Source organism: Tenrec ecaudatus, chromosome 4 (genome assembly GCF_050624435.1).
Source record: "Tenrec ecaudatus isolate mTenEca1 chromosome 4, mTenEca1.hap1, whole genome shotgun sequence".
Classification (NCBI taxonomy): Eukaryota; Metazoa; Chordata; class Mammalia; order Afrosoricida; family Tenrecidae; genus Tenrec; species Tenrec ecaudatus.
This window is the reverse complement of record NC_134533.1, coordinates 144,010,409-144,032,274: the sequence shown is the minus strand read 5'-3', so window position 1 is coordinate 144,032,274 and position 21,866 is coordinate 144,010,409. Positions and strand designations below refer to the sequence as shown.

The 21,866-nt window shown below is 39.9% G+C and overlaps 1 protein-coding gene across 3 annotated transcripts in view; it reads right to left on the bottom strand.

Annotated features, from left to right (window-relative positions):
• Positions 1 to 21,075, bottom strand: part of STAG1 (STAG1 cohesin complex component) — a 390,900-nt gene extending 369,825 nt beyond the window's left edge. For 2 of the 3 annotated variants that reach the window (XM_075546879.1, XM_075546878.1), the window contains exon 1: positions 20,843 to 21,075. The gene's annotated coding sequence lies outside the window, so the exon portion shown is untranslated. The remainder of the gene's footprint in view (positions 1 to 20,842) is intronic. The other variant, XM_075546877.1, reaches the window with a different exon arrangement.
• Between the last annotated feature and the right edge of the window lie 791 nt (positions 21,076 to 21,866).

Below are 21,866 nucleotides of genomic sequence, written 5' to 3'. Positions count from 1 at the left end.
AGCGGCCATCTAGCAGAGAAGCAACAAGCCCATAAAAGATAAAATGTCTGGGATCTTAAAGGCTTGAAGTTAAACAAGCAGCCATCTAGCAGAGAAGTAACAACCCCACATGGAAGAAGCATACCAGCCTGTGTGATCATGAGATGTCAAAGGGATCGGGTAACTGGCATCAGAAGACAACAAACAAACAAAAATCATATTGATGAAACAAGGGGGGTTGGAGCAGGAACCCAAAACCCATCTGTAGATAATGGAATGCCCCCTGACAGAAAAGACACAAGGAAGGGATGAGTCAAACCAGGATGCAATATAGCACTGATGAAACACACAATAAATATTCCTCTGATTCCTTGAGGCTTCCTCACACACACACACACCCACTATCATCACCCCAGTCCTTCCTTTCACTGTAAGCTAGACATGTACACAGGTACAGGTACAGATAAGAGGTAATTGCTCACAACACAAGGAATCCAGGAACAAGAATAAGAGTAACAATACTACAGCGGTTCTCAACCTGTGGGTCACAACCCCTTTGGGGGGGTCAAACTACCCTTTCACACGGGTCACCCAATTCATAACAGGAGCAAAATTATAGTTATAAAGGAGCAACGAAAATAATTGTATGACTGGGGGTCACCAAATAATTATGATTGGGGGTCACCAAAACATGAGGAACTGTATTAAAGGGTCACAGCATTAGGAAGGTTGAGAACCACTGCAATATGAGGAGGATGAAGAGTTGACAGGAGAGAAAGGGGAAACCAATTGCAATGACGGACATATAACCACACCCCCTCCCAGGGGGATGAACAACAGAAACTGGGCAAGGGAAACAGTGGTTGGTGTAAGATATGAAAATAATAACTTATAATTTATGAAGGGGTCACAAAGGTGGAACCGGGGAGGGAGGGAAAAAGCCCTGGTACCAACGGCTCAAATAGAAAGTAAATGTTTATAACTTATGACAAAATAGTAACAATTTATGAACTATGAAGGGTTCATGAGGTATGGGGGAGTAGGGAGGGAGGAGGAAAACAAGCAGCTGATATTAAGGGCTCAAGTGGAAGGCAAATGTTTTGAGAATGATGATGGCAACAAATGTACATATGCGCTGGACACAATGGATGTATGTATGGATAGCGGTAAGAATTTTACCAACCCCCAATAAAATGATTTTTTTAAGTAAATGTTTAGAAATAATGATGGCAACATATGTACAAATATGCTTGATACGTTTGTTATAAGAGCTGTTAAAGTCCCCAATAAAATGATCTTTTAATAAAGTAAAATAAATAAATAGAATGAAGGCCACAAACAATATTCACTGGACATCACCCAGTTACTAGGAATAGACCACAGAACCTAGGAATGAGCCCAAAGCCTATTCTTTTCCCTATCTATACCTTTCAGAAATGCAAAAACACTGCTTTATTATGTCTACATACTCACTAGTTCTAATAGTGTTATTTTAAATTAAAAAATAATTCAAATGTTATATTAAACTTCAATAAAATAAAAATGTTATCTCTTATCAAACTTAAGATTTGCCTAATTCCCAAGTTGTTCTCCACACACAACTGCCTTCCAATTATTTTCAAAAATGGCTTACAATTTCTATCTTGAAAACCAGTAAATCTCAAGGTGTCATCTCCTTAGATTGTGTTAACATTTTTGGCAAAAATTAGGTCTATTGGACAAATCTGTTGCTGTTAGTTTAAATAAATTCCAACTTACGGTAAACACCATGTGTACAAGTAGAACTACTACATAGCATTTTCAAAATTATAACTTTATAGAAGCAAATTATCTAGATGGGTCCAAACTGCCAACCTTTCAGCTAGCAATTACCGTATATACTCGTGTATAAGCTAAGTTTATACACACAAAATATATGCTGAAAAACTGGGGTTCGGCTTATACACAGGTCAGTGGCATGAATGGTTATCATCTGGTCAAGCCCGACTAACAAAAGGAGGAAATCTCATGCCTGACATAGAGTTAATAGCAAAGTGAGTTCAAGATGCATGGGAAGACATTCCAGAAGACATGGTGCGACGTGCCTTCCAGAAATGTAGTATTAGTAATGCTATGGATGGCAGTGAAGTCTGCGCTTTGTATGAAAATGACAGCAGTGATGGTGATGACGGCGATCTCAGTGACGACAGCGTCTATGATGACCTCACACCAGCTGAAGCTCTGCATTGGGATACGGATGATGATGAGGAATCAGTTTTGAAGGATTTTAACACTTTACATTTTAGCTTGGTTGTTGATTGATCTCAGGGAATAGTACTCTTAAGGTATCATTGTGGATACCTTATTGTTTTTGTTGAACCTATTTTCCACTTACTGTGCTGGTTTACTAATGTTAAATGACTTGTCCTTTTATTTATGTTTTTTTATCTAAAATAAATATTTAAATATATTACCCACTGATGTCTCAATTTTTGGTAATTTTATTTTCATTTGTTTTGATTATTGAAACTCACCAATAGCTCCTGAATTTTCCACCCTAGGCTTATACTCAAGTCAATCAGTTTTTCTGGTTTCCCAGGCAATAATTAGGTACCTCGGCTTATACTCAGGTCAGTTTATATTTGAGTATATACAGTATGTTCTTAACTGTATCACTCAGGAACTCCTCATTGAAAGAGCTTATATTATTAAACTTGGTTGAATTTTATTATTAAGGGTCTAATATTTTGCCCGGTATTATATGCAATGCTGCTATGAATCACAAGAGTAACATGTTTCTGCCCTAAAGACATTTTTAATAGAAAAAGAAAACTATATTTGAGTTAAAGTCTTATTACACTATAAATTGTCAAACAAATAAAACAAAGACAATAGGGTTTTTCTAAAACTTAAACCAATGTAATATATTTGTAAAGGTAATCTCAGAAAGAGATGATCAATTGAGAAAATCAATTAACATTACCAAACAAACTATAGCTGCTCCTCTGGAGATAAGACTGACTTTCTACTCCAGTTAAGAGTTACAATCTCGGAAACTCACAGGGGTATTTCTACCCTGTTCTATAGGGTCACTATATGAGTTGGCATCAACTCAATGGCAGTGAGTTTGGTTTTTTATTTTTATCATAAAATGATAATGGTGTCTCTAAAGTAAACCAGAGACAGGTATAATTCCAGATAGATGAATTAATTCTAACCCCAACCTACGAACAATTAGTTCTTATGACATGACCCTACTGGATATTCATCTTCAATACTTAATACATAAGAAGATAGTATGTCTAGTACTTTGGTCCTAATTAGACATGTTTGACCTAGTTTCTATCCAGTCATTAGGGATCTACAGAAGAGATCACTGAAGAGGTAAGTGTGCTGAAGAAGCCACATGGTGCCCAGTTATCAAAAAGAACAACATCTGGGGGTCTTACAGGCTTATCTTAAAACCTTTTAGATGCTTTAAAGCCATCTAAGTGAGGTGTACATGAAGAAGCAAACCAGCCTGTGTGATCCAAGGATTATAATAAAATCCAAATCTGAAAGAGAAAATGTATCAGGGCTTAAATTGTGAGCATCTGGTTTGCAAAAGGCTTATGAATGACAGTGCAAGCTCACGATCCATTTGCTAGGTTCCCACAAATTAAGCCTCTGATGAATTTCCTCTGACCATAGTCCAGGGATGTGAATGGCCTTGCTATCAGACAGAGAGCACTGGAAAGTCAATTATGGCAGATGCAGTTAGATTAAAATGTAATGCCTAATTATTAGATCTTCCTTTTGATCTAAAGTTGCTTCAGTTTTTAAAGTTTTCTGCTTTCTTTTTGATTGAAGCTTTTTATGTTTTGTCTAATCACTGTTATTTTGCTGGGGTTTTGTTGCTACTGTGTTTTGTATGATTTTCTGCATGTGAAATCCAGGACATAGGTAGATCTATAGACAGTTATCAGATTGATAAAAGCCTAGGGGCATGAAAGGGGAGGTTAGGTAGAATTGGGGATCTAATGAGTATGAGAAGAAAATTGATTGTGGTAATGATCACATAAACCTACATATGAATGAACAGTTAAATTGTATGATACGTGAAGTACAGGCCAATAAAAATACTTAAAAAAAAAACAAACCAAGCGGAACATTGCACTGGACAAATGTGCTGTACAAGACCCTTCATTCCTGGTCTTTCCTCGTCTACTACCATCTCAGGATCACACCACTACCATTCATTTAATTATTAAAGTCATTTATTTGGAAATCATTTTGACTCATATTTTCCTCTATCTCTAAAATACTCTCTATTACCTCTATCATACCATATTCCAAGGCATTATCATGCGTTGCCTGCACACTGCCTCTACAACATAACCCTTCCCTCTTTCATTCAATACTACCTGCCTCCATCCAATATTCACATCATAACTACAGCAGGGTTTCTCAATGCTGACACTGTTAACATAAATTGGCCAATAAATTGTGTGTGTGTGTGTGTGTGTGTGTGTGTACTGTTGGATGTTTAGCAGCATCCCTAGCCTTTACCCACTAATGCCAGTAGCACCATCATTTCAAGTACCACCTCCAAATGTGAGGAGCCAAACTGGGTGCAGACCTTGCAAAATAATATGAGAGGGAATTACCTCCAGCTGAGAACACTAAGCTGCTAGAAGTATATTTTTTAAAAGGTTCCTCTGCTTAGCATTCTCCCAATAGCTTTTCATTGTGCTTACAATAAAATCCACAACTCCTTCCCCTACATGATCCAGGCTCTCTACCTCGCTACTCTTTAGCTTACTGTAGGTTACCTCTTTAGTCACTATGATCTTTTCTCAGTTCCTAAAATACCAAAAGCATCTGTAATACAGAGATTTTACCATCTTTGTTTTTCCTCATACCTATAAGTTTCTTACTCAGGCAATGTCTCAACTGAAATTAGACATTCCCAGAAGCCTGGCCCTTCCTATTTAAAGTATGTACCCATTGTTATCCATCACAGCAACTTATTATTTCCCTCATATCCCACTACATGCTATGTTGTTTACCTGATTACTACCTACCAAGGAAAAAGACCTAGTCTGCCTTAGTCTCCAGCAGTTGGCTAACATGAACTAATTTATAAATGATGAACCTTATAAGTACTAGGTGAGTTAGTATCGATGATACTATATTCTCCACATCACCCCTATTTCATTCCCTACCTATACTCCCTTTCCTAACAAAGAGGTCTAACAAAGCCTTCATCGGTAAAATATTTTCTGTCATCATCATGCTCTGCAGGGTGCGCAGATTAAGTGACATGTGATGAATCTACAGCACTTAAAGAGCTTGATAAAACAGCTTATCTTCCATAAATGATAGCTATATATTATAAAACACCAAGCACTATGCCTACAGCATATACTTGAGAAAAGGACAGTTCTCTGCCTTTTTAAATCTCACTCCCCCACCCCCAGCTTGGCCTGAATGAGGCAACAATGGAATCCCTATCTGAGTGATACTTTCTCCACACTGGCCCTTCCGAAACACACTGTATTAGCTGTAGTGCAGGTTAGTTATTCGTACATACTGTCCAAGTAATGTTAAATATCCAGTACACAAAGAGGATTCATCGCAAAATCACCTCAGAATTGTATTTCAATAAACAAAATGTCCATATTATTACTCAATTTCTGAGCCCAGCTTTAAATTGACCTTGGAGAGAAAATCTAATTTGTTGTTTAATAACATCAGTATTGATTATTTAAAATACCTACTACAGTTATAAGAATCCTGATGCTGCAATGGCTGATTGCTCAAGTGCTAACCAAAAACTTAGTGTTTCAAACCCATTCAGTACCTCTGAGGGAGAGAAATCCGGTGATCTGCTTCCATAAAGATTAAAGCCAAGAAAATCCTATGAGGTCAGTATGAAATGGAATCAACTCAACAGCACCCAATAACAATTAGTTACATTAAATGAGTTTATTACAGAAAATAAAATAGTAAATTGAGCCTATTAGAATCAAATAAGTATAATGTTTTATAAACCAGAATAATTTACAATTTTAAATTAGTACTCAAAACAAAAATCTCAAATTTATTTTAATAACCTTTGTTTCTGAGAACATTCTACATATGAATTTGGGGGACAGGGTAACTGATTAGTGTTCCAAGAGTGAATACGGTATGTTAGGAAAGGAGCATAAAGGAAGCCAGACTGCCGGATGTGAATCTCAGCTCTATTAATTACTAGTTATTTTGAAAACCACTTAACAAACCTGTCTCAGTTTCCTCAGCTGTAAAAGGAAGCTCAACTATACCACCTCCTTGTAGGGTTGTAAGGATTACATAAATAAACTCATGTAAAATGCTCAAAATGTTGCTTGCATAAAGAAATACAGTTGGTTACCATTACATAACATTAGTACAATGCTATTAGCTAGCTATTATATGAATGTTTTTTCTTCCATCACTGCATATACAAAACTTTTCCATTACTATACAAAAGTCCTATTAGCATGGTATTAAACTACAGTATATTTATAAAACTGAGACCTAGTGTCTCAGTAGTTAAAGTGCTGAGCTGCAACACAAAGTTCAGTAATTCAAACCCAACAGCTGCTGCCCAGGAGAAAGACAGCAGCCTTCTTTCTGTTAAGATTACATATAGCCTTGGAGAGCCTGTACGGCAGTTCTAATCTGTCCTACAGGGTCACTATGAGGCTGGATAGACAAAGTAGCATGTTTCTTTTTTAATAATTAGAATGCCAGAGGAAATAATTAGTCTAATGTCCAAAAGTATTCTTTCAAAAGCACTCTTCAAAATTATTATTATAACTTTGACATATAAAAAAGTATTAATATTTAGGTTTTAGTCCTAATAACAAGACAAAACAAAGGGATAAGAATGTAAGAGGTTTCTTCTTTGAGGATCTCTCTCCTGATTTCTCTAACCAAACAAATGAACATTATATTACCAATCTGACATCAAGCTAACCACTAAATTGTCTCAGGTAATGACACCATGATTGTAAAATAAATTATTTCAGCCAAATACAATTACTACTATCTTTAACAAGCAAACTCATGCTACAGTAATACATTACGTCTTCAATACAGTGAATAATAAAATCTAGGTGGGTCTAACAACTAAAAGAAGCGCTACAGTAGCACTGAGAGTTAGGCACTGAGGTGCTAACTTCAAGGTTGGCAGTCCAAACCCACCAGCTACTTCATAGGAGAAAGATGAGGCTGTCTGCTTCCAAAAAGATAGATCGTTTGGAACCCTAAAACAGGGTTGGTATGAGTCAGAACTGACATGGTGGCAGAGGGTTAGGTTTTTTGGTTTGGAATTAAGATAAATTATTTTGAGATATCTACAACATCTCTAATATAATATGGAACTATTTCTTATTTCCACTGTGTCACAATTACAGGTATTGTTAATACACTGTGAGTTGTTACCTACATTTATAATTAACCTAATTTCCATGTAAAGGTTAGTGACCAGGCAGAAAGGCAAAAATTCCACAACTATCCATAGCATCCCTGGTACAAGGGATAATTAAAATACAGAATAAAACTACTTAGGCCAGCCCTGGACAAGAAGAAAGGAAGGAGATAGGAAAGGGCAATGAAGCCACCAGAGAAGGCTATTGGGGAAAGCACCAGTCTAAGTTGGGTATTGATGCACCTCTTCTGTACTTCAGCTTCAAGGAGGCAGAAACTGTTTTAATGTATTTATTTCTATGGTGTATGGCTCAAATATTTGAAGTGACTCAATAAATTGTATGATAACACTTTCTAATATCTTTTTCATAAAATAAGCAAATCCATACACATATAAACATATAGCACCAAAAACTATAAATACCATCTAAATATCTACACAGGGTTTGATTTATAAACTTACTGGGCCTATGTGTATGGTATAAAGTCGATTCTGACTCAAAGAATCATAGATATGAAAGGACAAAACAGAACTGCCCCCAGAGTTCCTAGGAAGTCATCTTTAGGGGAACAAATCATCAGTTATTTCTCCCAGAAAGCAGATGGACAGTTAGAACCACCAACCATTCAATTAACATCTGAGTACTTAAGCACAGGGGCCCCAAACCTACCACTTCCTTTTCAGGGAGGGAGGTGGGGAGGGTTGAATTACTCAGTGGCCTGCCCCTTGCCAATTAAAAACTTGTATAGTAGGTATCTGCATTTGCAGCAACCCCTACCCCCACCTTGAACATTCCAGTGTTCCCAGGGGGTGATATCCACTTTGGTCTCAAGTTTTATTAAGAAAGGGGAGAGGAGTAGAGACAAAAGGGAACCTAATGACATCACATTTTCAAAACGAAAGACCTGCAAGTAAAAAACTGCATTACTTGACTCTAGAATTGACATCATGATTATCTTAAACAAGAACTAAAAAACTTAACAGAAATTTTCAAGCCAGCTATCTAGTCCAAGGCAAAAATTTTATATATGAAGAGACAACAGCCCAGAGAAGTAATGCTTACAAGATATGCAGCTAGTTAGCAGTATGCTAAGATTAAAGCTCAGGTGTCTGACCCTACAGGTTTCTCAATCCTACATCATGCTGCCTTTATGTTTATAAAATAAACTCTTAAATATCTATAAATTTTTAAAAGAATGCTGAGTTAGCCATGATTTTGTGTTCTGCACTTCATTTTCATTGGGGGAGGCGGAACAATGAACTATCTCATTTAGCTGGAAACTATTTAAAGAAAAAGACTTCAGGATTATTTTACTGTGCTAAGAATTCATTCATTCTCCCTTTGTTTGCAGAATTCTACATATGAAATTAATTTTCATAAATAGTAATACTAAGCCATCAAAAAATTTTAATTATTCGGGAAGTGTTACAATGCCTTTCCAGGATGCAGTTCTTATTAAAAGGGGGAGGCTAGGCTAATGGTTAATTATATTATTAAGCAGAAATCTCTGGACTCAACTCATCTCTCAGAGTACCACATCTTCAAACTAGTCTCATTAATTAATAAGTTTATCAATGCTGTTAATTAATGTTTAGTAATTAACTATTGCTGTTAGCGCCTAAGTAAAGTAATTGGACCACTGTGATTCACAGGGTTTTTACTGGCCGACTTTGGAATCAGATCTCCAAGTCTTTCTTCTTAGTCTACCTACAACTTTGCTGAAACTTATTCAGCATCACAGCAACAAGCAAGGCGCCAATGACAAACCAGTAGCAGCTGTTCTTAGGAACAACAGCAGGAATCAAACTCAGGTCACCAACAGCATGGAAGAGGTTAAGAGTTCTATCATTGAATGACCTCTATTCCCTACAGTCTTAAATACTGCCTGCTGCTACTCACGTGTACTGATGAGCACCTATTAATTAAAAATCTCTGGTTGGGGAATATAACCTCACAATTTCTCTAGATTATAATTTTATTCACCTTTTAAGTTTAATGTTCTTTGGACACATTTTCAACCCATAAAGCAACCCATGATATCCACCCATTGCCATCAAGTCCATTCCAAGTCCTAATGATCCTATTGGGTCCGTTATGCAACCCAATGCATAACCACTACACTACCAGGGCTCCTAAGTGATCCACAGAGGTTGATAATATATTCACAAAGATAAATCCTACAACTCATTATTTATTTTTGCTTTGTGAACTACATCAATTATCTAAAATGCATAAAACCTAAATATGCACTTTAAAGAATGATAATTCAAATACTCCACATGCTACTACTACTGCTACCAAGGTCACAAAATAGACTACAAAAGATGCATTCAGTCTGATGTTCCTCTCCCTAATTAAAACTTGGGAAATTTACTTAACCTAATACCAACATAGTATCTACTTTATAGAGGTTGCTGTAAAATGTTTGTTACACATTAAGTGCTCAGTGAGTATTCTGTGTTTTACACACACACACACAAATGATATGAGAACAAAGTACACAGACTATAATAAAGTATGTTGAGAACCTAGAACCCACAAAGAAGCATAGTGTATAAAGGTGGAAGCCTAAATTGAGATTATGTAGGAAACTAAAGATCATGGAAGAAAATAATATAAGGGAAATTGAGAAAACTAGTATGGCAGTTGGGTCCCTTCTGAATGTCGTAAAAGCAGGGGTACTTTTTGTCCCAAACTATTTTTACGAGAATGTTGCATAGGGATGTACTGAATGTCTCCTTCAGAAAAAAAAGAAGACACAAGCTTACTACTACTCATAAATATTCGAGTTTCCTAAATTTGGTATGCTCTCCCTCAATACAAGCCACTGTGTATTAAATGTCACTTGGAGCTCTACACAGTGCCCTGTGAAAATCAAGGCTTCGAAATTCGACACAAATGCTGATACTCTGAATACTGCCATTTCAATAATACATAATCTTTTAACTCTGACCAAGAAGTCCTATCACTTTTAGCAGCATCCATTAACTTGAGGGAGATTTATTTGTTAGCCTGCAAGTAGGGTACAAATCTCAAGCCTTTCACAGTTCTTGACAGGTAGTGGCAAATAATGAATGCTCACTATAACTGAGAGTATAGTGTATTCTGTATTGTTAAAATCCATTAAAATTTTAAGATTCAACTATATGAAATCTTCAAGAGGTATACTTTAAATAAAATAAAAAAGCATGTGAAGAAAATGGTTTTTGGTGGAGCATTTATAATAATGTCATATAAAGTAGATTTGTGGAAAATAAATTAGACATTCAGAAAGATAAAAGATCAATTCGCCATGAAAATAATCAAATTATATGTAACAGAAATTCAAAAAAATATATAAAAGGCAAAAATTGACTGAATGGGGAAATAGACAATTCCACAGTAAATTTAACATCCCTTTCAGCAACTGACAGAACTAGATCCCTCGCTCCCCACCACCAAAAGTGCACGTGCACAAAAAATCAGTTAAGATGGAGTAGATCCCTGTGTTTCTGGTCCTATCTATACCAGTGTACATCCTCTGGTCTAGTCAGACTTGAAAGGTGGAATCAGAAACACAGGGAATCCAGGGAAGATGATCCCTTCAAGACCAGTGGTGTGAGTGGCGATACTGGGAATGCAGATGGAGGGTGGGCTGGAAAGGGGGAACCAATTACAAGGATCTATATGTGACCTCCTCCCTGGGGGACAGACAACAGAAAAGTGGGTGAAGGGAGACGTCGGACAGGGCAAGATATGACAAAATAACAATTTATAAATTATCAAGGGTTCGTAAGGGAGGAGAAGCGGGGAGGGAGGGGAAAAAATGAGGACCTGATGCCAGGGGCTTAAGTGAAGAGCAACTGTTTTGAGAATGATGAGGGCAATGTATGTACAGATGTGCTTTACACAATTGATGTATGTATGGATGTATGGTGATAAGAGTTGTATGAGCCCCTAATAAAGTGATTAAAAAAAGATGGAGTACATCTCAAATACGCTACCAATCACCTTATTCTAACTGAAAATTACTGAATACTACAGCCAACTGCAGAATACATCTGACCCTTGAACAACATAGGGGTTAAGAGAGCAGAGAAAAATTAATTATTTTTTTAGAGAGTAGAAAAAAATCTGTGTATAACCTTTGACTCTTCAAAATCCTTAATAAAGAGACTACTACTGTTGGCCAGAAGGCCTATTGATAACAGTTCACACATATTTGCTATACTGCACCCCAATAAATGCTGGATCTTTAATGAGATAGAAAGGCATTTTGAAAAGAGTGTTAGGTTTTCCAGCTTGATGACATGGTAACAATGGCTTCATGAATTTCTTTTTTAGTCCTTATGCTAGATTAATTTATATTATTATTTATGAATTTGATTAATACTCATATTTATTTCTAGATGACAAGAAGATCTCAATAGATGGCACATATCAAGCAATTCAACTTTTTCTTGCAATGTCAAGACTTTGCTCTGCTTCTTGAGACCACGTCTAGCATCAATAATGGCACTCTGTATGAGACCATTGGTGTTATTCAAGGTTTAAAGTACTGCACTAAACACAATTAAAATATGTGAGAACAACAAGAAATCACTTTGTACTGCAGCATGTACTTCACTAGATACAAAATGCTCATGCAGAAATGATTAGCATTGCATGGCAATTTTTTTAATTAACTTTAAGTGAATTCACCATTCAAACCCTGTTGCTCCAGGGTTAACTGTACGTTTTTCTTTCAAGGGTACAAGGTATGTTAACCAAAGCAGACTCTAAGAGAGATCCAAAACCATGGGTAGTCTCAATAAAGTTTAAAGTATCAAAGTCATACAAAGAATGTTTCCAGACTTCAAAATGGAAGTTAGAAATCAATAGCAAGGCATGTTAAAAAAAAAAAACCTTAACTACTTGAAAATTAAGCAACGCACTTTTACATTTAAAAAAATCACAAGCCAAAGAAATCACAAAAACAAAACAAAAATTATTTCAAACTGAATAATGAAAACACAACATATTGAAATCTAAGGGATGCAGCAGTGCTTAGAAGGCAAATAGCTTTAAATGCTTAATCAAAGAGCAAGGAAGGTATAAAATCAATCATCTATGAAGCAAGAGATAAATTAATGTGATAGAGTAAATATCTATGACATGCAAAAATATAAAGAGAAAGTGAGCAAAACCAAAGTGGATTTGAAATGATCAACAAAATTGATAAGACACTACTTAACACTGACCAAGAAAGTCCCTTAGCAAAATCAAGTATTAAAGAGGAAGTATCACTACAGATCCTACAGTTACTAAGGATCCAGCTCATTTATTGCATGATTTACTCCAAATAAAACATGCATAAACATGCCTGTGACCGGTGGGTGGCTGTAAACAATTTCTCTCAGTAAACTACTTTTCCTTGACCTCATTATGGTGTCTTCAAAAATAAAAAAGTATCAAAACAGTGACTTCCAAGGGAATCTGCTGGAGCAGTTAAAGTCAAGGCAAGGTCAGCTCAGGTTATGGCAATTGTTTTGTCGAACTCTAGAGGGGTAATTTTGACAGATTCCTAGGGACTTATTAGAAATTGAAAGAAAATAAACTGTATTGGTACAAAAAAGGCCAGAAAAGTTACACAGAAAATTTTATTCCTTAACAATGATTCTTCAAGGGTTATGAGAATTGTCCTGAAAGAATCTGTTGGGAAACATTGCCTCATCCACCCATACAATGTTGATCTTCCCCCTTCAGACTTTTTAGGTTTCCAAAACACAAACATTTTAAAGGAATACAAAATGAATCCCTGGATGATGTTCAAATTACTCAGGAAGAGTTAGAAAAACACACAGCCTTCAGCAGTGCATAGACCTACCTATATGGAGGATATGCCAAGAAAAAGCACAGCTTTACTTTTTTTGTATTATTATTAAAGGTTTCCGTTATTTTATAGCAATACTTTTTGACTTATCTTTATGTCAAAATCTAAAAAAAAATCAAGACATCAGTGTGTACACACATACACGAGGGGGTGCCTCCACAAAATCAGTATCTGCCAATCCCCACCCTGCCAACTATGTTTATTTGTTTTATAAAAATCACCTTATCACCTTTAAAGTACTGTTCACTACATTTAATATATTTATCAAATCTGTGATTCCATTCTTGAAAACATTTTTCAAACTCATCTGTTTGGATGGCTGACAGCACCTCCATTGTGAAAAAGTAGTCACACAGAGCAAGGTCAGGTGAGTCAGGTGCAAGGACCAAGAGAGGCATGCTATTTTTTTTTTTTTTTACCAAAAACTGGCGCACTGAGATGGCTGCATGAATAGGCGCATTGTCAAGGTGGCCAAAAAAAAGTCTCCAACTGCCACAAATCAGGTCTTTTTGTCACACAGTTATACAATCTTTTTAAAACCTCTAAATAGAAAGCTAGATTAACTGTCTAACCTTGTGGAATGAATACCAAGTGCACTAAGAATCAACATTTTAGTCCGTTTGGCAAGTTGATGGACATCAAGAACAAGGTTTGTCATCAATCAACATTTTACCTTTTTGAAACTAGCTAAACATTTGTATACTTGAGTTTTTCCCACAGCACTGTCCTTATAAGCAATGTTCAACATCACCGGTTACTGCGGCACTGTTACCAAGCCAGAAACAAAATTTCACAGTCACAGAATGTTCTCTTAAATTGGTCATCACAAAAAACGAGGTTTGAGCTAAAATGTTTTTATGGAAAAAAAAAAATGTACTGTGACCAGAGAGAACCTTCGCAGGCGAAGCCACTGGGTGCACTAACTCAGAGCAAGTTGCTTGATGCTTGCCTAGAGGGGCGAAAATGCATACTACAAAACTCTGCTGCCCACAGCACAATTCTGACTTTTGGGGGATATATACAGATATAGATAAAAATTGTTGTTAGGTGCTGTCAAATTAGTTCCAACTCATAGCAACCCTACACACAGAATATAAATATCACCCAGTTCTGCCACCATCCTCACAATTGTTATATTTGAGGTCACCATGTCAATCCATCCCCTCAAGAATTTTCCTCTTTTTCACTGACCCTTTACCACGAATATGCTTTTTAAAAATTGAGATAATGTCTGACCCTCTATGACTTCACAAGGGAGGAGAGTCAAACTTCTCAAGTCCCATTCCCATGAAGCTAAAGTCAGACATGCTTCCAACCTTAATTATCTACTGTGACACCAACCATCCCTCCCAACGCCTCTATAGCATCAGTTTGCAACCTGTGGGTCGCGACACCTGTGGGGGTTGAATGACCCTTTCACAGGGGTTGCCCGATTCATAATAGTAGCAAAATTACAGCTATAAAGTAACAGTGAAAATAATTATGGTTGAGAACCACTGCTTTACAGAATCTTTGCTGTGCTCAATTCACTGCAATGGTCACAAGGAATTCCCAAGTCATATTCATGATTATGAGGTTTATTACAAAGTTAAGTTACAATTCAAGTTCAGAAATTTTCAGGATGCAGTTCTTTAGTCAGTCTTTTCTCAATGATGCCTGAAGAAAAGCCTCTCTCTCTTCCTTGACCTCTCAGCCCTATTGCTCCTTGGTCTCTGCCCTGCTTTAACAATATTACAAAGTTCTTTTAGTGGTACCAATAAATGACCCAAAGGTGCTCAGCTCTGACTCCACTTGTCAGCACTCTTACTTCCCCCAATTAAGTGCCTGGAAGAATCCCATTCCATAAGTGGGCCTCCTGCCCAAAGGCACTCAGCTTTACTCTTCCTTCCTCATCTTACTTAGGTACATCAGGAAAAAGAGGGGGAAAAAAACACATAGTAATTTGGTAGGAGTCAACAATGTCTATAGTGTTAGAACCAGATGCAGTTAAATCACTGCATCTGAATGTCTTTTTACAGGGATTGGTCTCTCCTGATTTAACAGGCCCACCCTCATTTCTAAGAAGTATTCTGGCTATACTTTCTCCCAAACAGATTTGTTTTTCTGGCAGTCCATGGTACTATCGGTATTCTTTGCCAAGAACATAATTCAAGCGCACCAATTCTTCTCCAGTACTCCTTACTCACTGTCTGGCTTTCTTATGCATACAGTATAAGGTGACTGAAAGTAGCATGGCCTGGATCAGACATGCTTTCATCCTCAAAGTGGCATCTGCTCTTTAACATTTTAAGGAGGTTTTGTGCACCATATTTGCCCAACAAAATAAGTACAGTATAAAAAGGGTAATTATATGGTGACTAAGCTGAAATTCAAAATTGTTTTAACTTTTAAAAATCACTTGAAATATAAAAGGAGACGATTAGGCACAGAAGGAAGCACAAACAGGGAAGGATCTCCAAGGAATGCCAGAAAGAACACTAGGGAGGCGCAGGCATGGATTCTTCTCCCATAGCAGATAGAGTACATCCCCTTAGAGCAGCGGTTCTCAACCTGTGGGTCGCGACCCTTGGGTGGTGTCAAGCGACCCTCTTACAGGGGTTGCACGATTCATAACAGTAGCAAAATTACAGCTATAAAGTAGCAGTGAAAATAACTTTATGGTTGGGGGGGTTCACCACAACATGAGGAACTGTATTTAAGGGTCATGATGGCATTAGGAAGTTTGAGAACCTTGGCCTTAGAGCCAGTACCCTGAATTCAATCTTCTATGCGCCTAAACTCAAAGAAAATAAATTCCTGTTCATTAGCATCAAATCCCTTGTGGTATTTGGTATAGCAGTGCAAGAACTAATGATTTCTCCACATTCTCACCAATTCTTGGTATCACACTTTTTATTGTTTTCCAGTTTGAAGAGAATAAAATGGTTTATTCTTGTGGTTCTATTTTGAACTGTCCTGGGTATCAAATGAGATTATAATTCAGTGTTTTTCCACCTGTTGGAAGTCATACTATCACTTCGTTGAGTTGCAACAAGTATTCTTAAGGAAATCTGAGGGAGAAAAAAAAACAGTAAACACCAGAGTGCATCCTGTTTCATGAAAATTTCTATGTGTATTTGTACTGGGACACAAACTGTTTTTTTAACTGTGAGTCTCCAGCAAAAGTTCTTGCTATAGCTGTTTGGAGTCCCATGGTGCCAACAGGTAAACTCTTGACTATTAACCAAAAGGTAGAGACAGTTTGAAGATATCCAGAGATATTTCAAAAGAAAGGGTTTTGGTGATTTGCTTCCAAAAGGTCAATCTTGAAAATTCCAAAGAGCATAACTCTGCTCTGAGATTCTTGGGAATGCCATGAGTCTCAATTAACTCCACAGCAACAACTGAATTGGCTTGGCTATGCTATTTAATTACAGCAAAACTTCCTGAAGACATTATCAGTGCACTGTCTGCATACTGCCCAAAATGTATTTTTTATGAAGGTAAGCCTTCAGATGGTCTTTAAGTGCGAATTAGCAAGTACAGAGAGCTATAAGAGAAGCAAAACCTAAAGGAAGCAGTAAAGAGTACATCGCATAGGAAAAAGATTTTAGAAAACCAATTGTACTTAAAACTTAATTAAAAGAAATATCAATGTTTCCCAATAAGACCAGGTTTCAGAGGCAGCCCTAGCCCTCAACCACCCAGTGACACAAACTGACCCCACGCACACAAACTTTGTAGACACAATCCTATCCCAAGAATCATCTAATTCTGAGATTTATGTAAGAGCATCCTGGTGGGTGGGTCTCTGCTTCCCACTTCTTTCCCTACAGAGTATCACTGTAATAAGTATCTAAATTTTAAAGATATTTAAGTCAAACTGACAAGAGGTTTACTGAGGTTCTATTTATGGCACTTCTCTAATAATAAATCAAGCCTTATCTCCCTAACCATTTTAACTCTAGATTATATCCTTTAAAACCTGACATATCAAGCTAATGTAGTCCCAATTGCTTCTTCTTGCAAATGTCTTGCTTCTCCGACTGTTAAACCACTCCACATACATTGACCAAACTAGAAGCTTCTTTGTCCCACCAATAATATCTCTAACTCTGCTACTTTCAAATAACTATCCCTTTTGTTTAAACTTTCCTCCTCACTGTTGGCTGCCATGGCAACTGTAAATATCATGCAATGAATGGCATTAAATAGGAGTGTGATGTAGGCACTGAAATTCCTTCTCTTAAGATTCTATTCTCTTCATCTCTAAAATAGGTGGTAAAGAAATGGTGAGAACTACAAAATCTTTTCCATTGTCTTCCTTCTTCTAAAATATTTTCATGTTCACTTTTTATGTCCTCTCAATGAAATAAAATGCTTTCACAGAAATACCACTGATTTAATTTACTAGTACTAAGAAATTATGAATGGAAGAAGCATGAGGTAATGGCAAAATAAGTGAGAAGAACCTTACATAACTAGGAGCCCTAGTAGCCTAGAGAGTTATGTGCTGGACTGCTAACCATCAGGTCAGCAGTTCCAAACCAACAGCCACTCTGTGGGAGAAAGATGGAGCTTTCTACTCCCATAAAGTTATGGTCTCAGAAACCCACAGGTACAATTCTACCCTGCCAATTGGATCCCTATGAGTCATAATCGGCAGTGACTGGTATGGAGTGCTCTGCCTAGGCCCTCTTCTTATCCATCCAGATTCGAAAGAGACAAATGTTAAAATAACAAAGGGACTTCAAAAAGTTCAACATCTTTTCATTCAAAATTCCCACAAATATTTGTAAATCTCTTGGTATTTCTTGCCTCTTTGCAGGTCAAATTCGCAGAACTGCCAATGACTGAACCTTTGAATGTGGGCAAGGCCTGTAGTTATCACTACTGTGGTTATGTTACACGACAAAAGGGTATTTTTGCACATGTAATTAAGGTCCCTAAGCAGTTGAATAAATCAAAAGGAAGATTCACCTGGATGGGCCTAACCTAATCAAGTGTGCCCTTAAATGGAAGTCTAAAAGGTCAGAGACAGGAAGTCAAGTAGACCATTCCTGGTTAAATGGAAGAAAGCAAACAGCCATGTTGTGATCTGCCCATGTAAGAATCCATGTGGCAAGAAACTTCTTGGCCCCTAATACCTGAGAGTAGTTCCTGGCCAACAGGTAATCAACATTCACACAGCTGCAAGAAAATGAATTCTGCCAGCAAGCAATGAGCTCAGAAGAGCATAAATCTCATAAATGCAGCCACAAACAAGCACACCTTAATTTCAACTTGTTAAGAAAGACCCTCACAGAGCACCTAGCTATGCCATACTGTACTTTTAACATAAAGAACCTGCAAAATAATAAGCAGGCATCATCTAAATCTTCTAAATTTTAGTAGTTTGGTATGCAGCAATAGAAAATATACCCTCTTGACAAGTTATAGGTCAAAGCAGAAAAAAAGGGAGGGGGAATAGAGTTTATCTTTCCCACCAGAGTGCAGATCTTCTTAGAGCACTATGATTATGAAGACCTACAGATAAAGTAACAAGAGAAAAAGTCCTAATGGCACAGTCTGTCATGTGTTTGGTTGATGCTAATCATAAGGTCAGTGGTTCAAACCCACCAGACTCTCCATGGGAAAAGGATGAAGCCATCTGTTCCCATAAAAATTTGATCTCCAAAACCTTAAGGATTATGTAGACGCTATGATCTGGTTTCAAAAAAATGTTTTAAATGATAAAATGTTTCAACAATCATAAAGTACTTTCTCACACACACCTTTAAATAACGAGTACTTATTGTAGTACCACCGTATCAGAGATGAGAAGCCAAAAGGCCAAACACTGCCATCAAGTCATTGCCAACTCAATGTTTCATCCCAAATTATGGAAAGCCCTAAGGACGATCAAAAGAACTCCAGTCCAGGGCTCTTCTCTGCACCACGGTTCCCTTCCAAAGAACAGCCATTGTATTACCTTATTCTCATAGCAATCACCCCATAAAATACAATTTTCTGTATTTTACCTAAATATCCCTTAGCTTTGCCAGAACATCAAAACTAAAGTGGGTAGTGGGGAATCTTTCCTCGGAAATAATTTCGTTGTAAAAGCGACGATTGGAAGACCTCCTGATAAATTTTGTTTAAAATACATTTTGAAAATTTAAAGGAAAAAATTTAGCACACCTGTAGGTTTACTAGAACTTTATTTGGTTAATAATCTGAAAAATCAAAAGCAAGTAAGTAGCTTAATTGTTTCCCTTCGAGCATTCTTTTTGTTTGAATTCTTCATACAGCATGAATTTGAGAACATGGTAAGCAAGTTTTTTATTTTGACTATTGTATATATTTCCACAAATACTACACACTCAGAATAAGCTATTTTCTTTAAATGCAGAACATGTAAAAGGAAAAGGTGGAGACATCTCATTGAAATTCCAGGTAAGTTACAAATCACACAACTTTATGCTAATTAAGATACTTTCACAAACACTATATTTGTTAGGAAGATGCCAAATACAGTTATTTCTACTCACAACCCAGAAAAGGAGTAAACTATTTTCATCACTTTAACACCACCAACTTTAGCAGCAAATGAGATTCGCTCTCATCACAGACATTGTTTTGATTCAGTAAGATTCTAAAACCATCTCATGATTTATAGCCCGGGGCACGATTCCCTGCAATAAGAGGAGACTCGGTAACACTTCAAACGTGGGTGGAAAGGGTGACGTGACAATCTTAATACCTGCGAATTTCTTAGCCCCTACAGGACACCAGCAGCACCTAGTTCGGATCCTCCAACCGAGGCCCCGGTCGAACTCCAGGCACGCCAGTTCCCCGGCTCCTCACCCGCCCCCACCCCGAGAAAGGAGGGAAAACAACTTTTATTGGCCTCGTCTCCCGGGGGATTGGCAAACTAGCGGGGCAGCGCTCGGGCCTGGGCGCGTTTCACCAGGGGGTCTCCGTGGGGGCCTAGGGCAGACAGCGGGAAAGCCGAGCCTCGACGCACCCTCTCCTCCATTCGCTCTCCCTCCGCCCCACCCCACGAAGAAAAGGGCCTGGGCCGGCCGCCACGCCGAGCAGCCCCCAGGCCCTCGGCGAAGGCGAGCTCGTTGTCATGTGACGCCGCCGCCGCCGCCGCCGCCGCGGCTACAACACCGCAGAAACGCAGGTCGGCGAGCAGCGGCGGGCGCCCGCGCCAGCCCGCCTCGGCCCAGCCCCGCCGGGCGCGAGTCCCGAGAGCCCGAGCGGGGGGCCGGAGAGAGGGCGGGCTTGGCGGCGGGCCCGAGCGCGCCACAAAGGCTTCCGCGCCCGTCGCCGCCGTGCCAGGGCGGGCGGGGGGACAATTTTCGAGGCCCGCGGGAGGGGTGGGGAGCGATGAGGTCCCCACCGCGCCCCCAGTCCCCCTCCCCAACACCCGGACGGTCCGCCGCCGCCGCACCCCACAGAGGCCCGCGCGGCCTCCCTCCCGCGCGCAGAGCCCGCGCCCGGCCCGCCCGCTCGCGCTCTCTCGCTCTCGCCCGGCCTCCATCTTGGATCGGCGCTTCCAGCCCCCGCGCCGCGGCCGCCGCATTCCCCCTCTTTCCCGCCCCCCGCCGCCGTCGCCGCCGCCTGCACTCACCTTAGCTATCCATCCGGGTGCCGCCGGCCGTCGACCTAGTTTCCCCCCAAAAGTCTCCGGTGTGTTATTCTCGATGTGGGGGGGTTGTTACGGGGTGGTCGCCGGGGGTTCGGGAGCGGGGGCCGCGCCTTCAACGGAGCTGCAATCCTAACCCGCCATCTGGTGGCATTTTCCACACGCCAATGGCGCCGCTGCAGAACTGGGTCCGGACCGCCCTCTGCTGGCCACCGTGTTCATTGCCTGCTGACGGGAGCCCGGCTGCCCGGAAAGGGGAGGGGGCTGAGGCGCGAGCGGGAGGGCCGTGGCGGGGGCGCGCGCGAACGTTTTCCTGTAAAAGCTGCGCGCACGCGCACCAGCGGGGCGGGAAACGTGGCCCCTGCGTGGTGGTTCCGCCCCTGCACACGGCGCTTGTTCGGCTCGGCCAATCGTGGGCGGAGGATAGCCCTTGGTGAGGCGTTGGAGGCTACTCATGGGTTGCTCGAGGCGGGCGGAAGAACGGCCACGGTGGCGCCTGCGCGCGCCGCTCGCAAAGCTGCCACCCGCCATTTTCGGGGCTTCTCCGCGACCGGGGAGGGGAGCCCGCCCTCAGCCTCTTCCCCGAGGCCCCTCCCCGGGTGGCGGGGCCGGCGCTTCCCGGCTGCTCCGCCCGGCTCGCGTGGCCCCCGCCCCTTAGCGCCCGGTGGGAACGGGAAGACGGCTGCGCCAGAGCCTGTCTTTCCCGCCTTCTGCGGTCTCAGCGGCGGTGCCTGCCAGTTTAGTCTTGTACTAGCGATGTATTGTTGATAAGGCCCTTCCAGTGCGTGGGAGAAGAGGCTTGGGGAACTTCCGGACCTCCCTCACCGCGGATGTGGAGGGAGCACTGCCCGCCCCGGGCCTCCTGGCGTAGTCCCCGGCTCGGGAAAGAGGTGGCCTCCGAGCTGCTGCCTTTGCATAAGGCGGCAGCATTGGCTAGTTAGTGAGCCGGCAATGTCTCTAAACTGGGAAGCCGCGTGTACTCTCAGCCTGAGAATGAGATGCCGCCTCC